The sequence below is a fragment of the Myiozetetes cayanensis genome, unplaced genomic scaffold (assembly GCF_022539395.1).
Source record: "Myiozetetes cayanensis isolate MyiCay16 unplaced genomic scaffold, myiCay2020 scf1, whole genome shotgun sequence".
NCBI classification, from domain to species: domain Eukaryota; kingdom Metazoa; phylum Chordata; class Aves; order Passeriformes; family Tyrannidae; genus Myiozetetes; species Myiozetetes cayanensis.
In genome coordinates this window covers 16,660,415-16,665,866 of record NW_026086604.1, presented here as the reverse complement: position 1 = coordinate 16,665,866, position 5,452 = coordinate 16,660,415, and positions in this window count along the sequence as shown.

Here is a 5,452-nt window from a genome sequence, read left to right as displayed (position 1 = left end):
TGTACTTTGGGACACAATGGAAGATGCTGAGACTCTTCCCCCAGCACAATGCAGATGGGTGAGGCCTGCTATGTCTGGTCTAGTCTGCTAGCACGCAGCCTACCGCTCTTTTACAAGGGGAGATAGTGATTGTACACTGCCTGACTTCAAAATACTCTCCTATCACTGAGGATGCACTGAGCAAAAAACAAACAGACTGCTTCCGAAGGTGTGTGCGATGTGTAGTCAGGGAAGTTGCACTTACTCATTCACCCAGGCTGTTAAGGAACCATAGGAATCCTCTACGTGAACAACTTAATGGAGTAGCTTTGGACAGCTGTACATCAGTGGTGGTTTTGCTCTTTGCAAAGCATTACTCATACTCACACAAATGAAAATATTAACTAGGAGGCTTGCAGATTCACATGTCCATACCTTTAGATTAGTTTATTTAGTCAGGGTTCGATCATACAAGTAAAGAAGAAAGCTTACAGCCAGTCAGCTGGTTGCTCGTACATGGCAATGAATTTCTCTCACAACCTGGCTCCTGTTGCAATCCTTTCTTATTCATGCATCCAGCTGCAAGGAGCTCACATGCACCTCCCATTAGTTTAGGGGTGGCCTATTCTTGGAACCAACCACCTTACCATTCTGGTACCCACCGGCCTGGGAAATCCTTGGTGCATGGCCTTCTTCTAAGGAGGGAGGCATCTACTTGTTGCCATCTTATTTACCAAGATAGTACCCACTCCAAATCCTCTGCTGACAGTTGCAAAAGGATCAGGGAAGCCAAGTCCACTCTGCAGCCATGCTGTGCTCTCAGTGCTTTCTGCTGACCTCCTACGTTTGCATATTCCTCCTTCTGACTCACAAGAATTCCAGCAGTCAGTGCCTTTTGTTGGCACAACAGAGTCTTAGGCTATAAAAATTAGTGACGACTTGGAGTAAAAAATGTCTGCCTTTCCAAGCTACAGGTGGGATTAAGTTTAAACCTTTATGTACAGCTCACAGGCATCTGATTTTGCTTTCCTCATGGATATTAAAGGTTTAATAAATAACTGTAGGGAAGATTAGAAATCCCTCATGCCATTCTTCCACTTGTACATGCTATAAAAGGAGCCCTTTACCAGAAGCAGCACTGTTCCCCTTATCACAACCCTCTTATTAAAGATCCTTGAATGGCTTTTGCAGGCTTAATTTCTGATGGCACGTCTACAATCGGAATTGAGGAGTCATTTATTGAAACTATAAAAAATTTATTAAAATAATCACAAACACAGCAACACATCTCTAAATAAGATAGACTAAGTATTTCAACTTGTGGACATGCATAGCTTTACATGTTACAGTTGATTAAAGAGAAAATGACAATCTTTATTTCCTACAAAAGAAGGAAAACCTGACAATATAACATTGTAACTGCTCAAGAAATTTACTGAAAAAATGAAACAACTTCATTTAAAAGAATCCTTGCAGCACAGGAAGTACAAGTATTTCCCACCTTCCACCCTTCTCCCTTCCAAAAAAAAAAAAGGAAAGAGAAGGAAGTCTTAAGATGGTCTTCCTCTCTCCTTTCCAAGGCTTCTTTTAGCAGTTACTACAAATATTTTTGTAAAAACCAAGCCAAAACAAGAGGCACAAAGTGGACCTTATCTTCATGTAATTTAGAGAACAATTATTCTTGGATGTTTATAAAATATTGCTACTAATGAGATTGCTAAAGCTTAGTCAATAGAAAGTTATGACAGAATTTGCAATTGTTGTGCTTAAAGTAAGTTTAATGTACTGCCAACGTACTGCAAACTCACACTGTGGCCTTTGCCTTCCCCCTTTTGCTCTCCCCTTCCCGTGCAATTCAATCATAACTCAGTGATTCTGTGAAGATCTTCTGGATTCTCCATGCAAGGAAGACGGTGAGTTACCAATCCCTACGGCAACAAGCCTGGCTAAGCACACATTTAGCCATGAGGAAAAGCTGTGGGGTGACCTTTGGCAGGGGCAGGCAGAAGGTGGTTCACCCTTTCACCCATCAAAACCAGGGGAGATCTATCAATTTACAAGAACTGATTTTCAGGAACATTACCTTAAGTGCATAACAGCAGGTGGGCATCAGAACAAATGCACTCCTCTCCAACCACATAACCGCCTTTATGGTTTTTTTATTTTAAACAATGACATGAACATTTTCAGAACTTGTAGGCAGAGACAACAAGAGGTGACTGAGAGAAGTACTAAAAATAAATCATTTGCTTAAAACCCCATTCATCTGAAATCATAACTTCAGAAATTAGAAACATTATGTACAACATACTTGCAGGTACCTGAGATGTCAACACTGAATATAGTTTGCTCTGAACTTTACATCTCTCATGATTTCTATTTCAGTGAACTGACTAGCAAATGTCTCTTCTGCAAAGTGGCATGAATTATTTTGAACTCCTGTTCTGAAACCAACCTCCATGCTTAGATCAGTTGTTTCAGTGATGACTGCACCAGGATTTAGATGCAAAACCAAGAAGCTTCTCACTCACCACCCCCTCCAAAAAATCAAAATCAACCCACAAAGCATTAATTTTACATCTACAAGTTGAACAAACTTCATCCCTTGAGCTTTCTAAGAAGGACCAAATAAAAAGGTAATGATTCTGTCTTTACTGAATGTGAAGGTAGTAAAAGTGATGAAGTTTTTTGTGAGCTGGACTGAACCCCTTAATGGGAGACCCTTTGACACTCAGAGCAGCTTATTGGTGAAGGCACTGAAGTGTAGAGATGACAATAAGGTATCTCAATGCCCAATATGATGCCCAATACTTTTACAGAAGGTACTGTTATCATTCTGACTAGAAGTTTGCCTTTTAAGTTTACACATTTACACAAAATTCTCAAACCTAAAAACTTAATGTAACTGATGTGTGACTCAGTATGAGAGGGGAGACTACCAAGCATTTCAGTAGTGCTACAATCTGCAAGTACCCTTTCAGTGCATACACACCTGGTAGATAAAGGGTTAGGAAAACAGAAGAGAAAGCTACGGTAACACAGTATTGTACTCCTGAGATCATTTCAAAACTGTACTTATAAGTAAATTCTTCCTGTCAAAGAGAAAGTTGCATGTGGGTCCATTCCTTGTTGTTTACAAAGAAACATTCCAATTTTATCTCATTTAAAAATTCTTTAATTGTTACACAACCACACTTCTGTGATTGTGTTACCAGGGATCATGGCTATTATGCAATCTGGATTGTTCTAAACTGAGTGTTTTGGGGTTGTAACGATCTACTGAATCTAGTTTGAAATTTAGTCAATCCCCTTGAGAGAAAACCTGAGGAACAATAAGAAACTTGGCATAAAGCATGCTCAGCCTTAGGAAACTGTTCTCCAAAAGCAACTTTTTAACTTCACCTCCAATTCAGTCTTCATCCCCATCAAAGGAACCAATCCTATCCATAAATACAGTGATTCCGTGTGCTGTAAACCAGTTTTTTTGCTCTGGTGTTTGTAGTTCAGCAGCAATCTACTTTAACTGCTTATTTCCACTTCCTAAACTCCAACTGCTCAGGCAACACAACTGCTTTGACAGTCATAAGACAAAAGACATAATTTAAGTACAAAAGCTCCAGTTTATTATAGCTAGATCAGTTCTTCAAAAGTACAGTTTTGCAGCAGAAGGGGTTTGTTCAAAAGAAGTGTTGTGTGATAGCAAGAACAACTGGCCTAGGAGCTTACACAGAAAAAAAAGTGTCAGCGAAGCTGCCTGTAGAACCAGAGTGCCTACTGAATGTGCTGGTTACCGAGACTTAATGCTTCCTAGGAAAAAGGTTTAGAGAAACAATACTTAATTACATCCCCACCCCAAAAATACCTGTTTTACCTATTCTTCTACAGTCCTTTAGGTAGTGGTAGAACAATTCTTGCAGATGCCCTGTACATCTACTACCTTCTAAGTTAGGAAGGTATGATTTTTTGCCCCTTCCTCCCTGTTCTCCTTTTAAAACTGAGAGCATTACAGAATTAGACATACAATAGTCACACAATGAGAAGACAGATTAAATCACGTGCTAGAAACCATTACTATGCTGTATTACATTTTTGAATAAATTATGAGTATGCATTTTAATATAAGACATTAAATCATAAATTAATTTAGGCTGGAAGGGACCTTTGAAGGTCAGAGTCCAACTCCCTCCTCAAAGCAGCTCCAAGTCTATTGGGATGGTCAGGTACTTATTAAACTGAACATCTCCAAAGGTGGAGACTCCATATCCTCTCTGGGTGACCTATACCAGTGCTTTATCATCTTCAATGTATAAAACTAAAAATATTTTTTTATTCCCACTTAGATCTAATTGGAGTTTTCCCATGTGTCAATTTATGCCCACTACCACTCATCCTGACTCCATGCACCTTGAAGACCAGTTTTGCTGTGAACGCTCCCATTGAAGGGACTGAAGACAACAGTAAAAACTGGTCTTGGCCTTCTTAAGCCTGAACATTACTGAGCTCTCTCAGTTTCTCCTTTCCCAGCCAACATGTAATTTCAGACAGTAAGCAGGAGGGTTACTGAGTTAAAACAACTTTACATATGTAGATGAATCCCAGAACTTAAGGAATGAAAAGGGAAACAGGTACACAGGTGAAATAAGGCAAAGATGAGTAACTGATTTTTCCTCTCAACCTTAAATGCAGAACATTCATGCAGAGACAACTTTACAACATCCTCATTCATCTCAGTGGTCCCTTGCTGAGTTCACAGAATTCTAAAAAGGGATCTTTGATTTTCTCTTAAAGATGCTATGGTATGTTCTGCAGTGCAACAGTAGCTGAAAACCCCAGAAACTCACACAGTCCCTTCTAATTCCAACAGTTGAACAAGAGTTTTGTTCCCTTGTGTTGGCATCAATAATCTTAAGACCTTCAGATTTCAGAATAAAATATTTAAACCACATGCAGCTCATTCATCAGGCCTTTTATAACCCCCTCCCAACCAAAAAAACTCTACTCCATAAAGCTTACAACACTGGGTAAGATAAAAAATGAGATTTCAAACATGAAAAATTCCAAAGCATGGACACAGAGGTCTCCCCAAATTACTCTATGTGTAGAGTATATTAAGTTTCATAAAAGATACAGGCTACACATGCCTTTGCTCTTTGAAGATTCTTCTGTTAACAAACAAACCCATGAAATATAGAAGATGATTTTGGTTTGACCAAATGTTCAGTGTGGATCCATTTGTTTGCAGTACCCACTTTTATTTTTTTTAAAACGCAACATTTGCAGTAGATAATAAAAAGCTATAAATTCCTGCTTCCAAACTCAGACAGCTCTGAAAGCAAAAGCGTCCTTTGGTACAAACAAATCTAACAGAACTGACATATAAAATTTGCAAAATGTGACCCAAAATGTTGTAGAATAATATGATGCTGAAAAGCCCCTATAAAACATAAGGATGTATTTAAGTCAGAGACACACA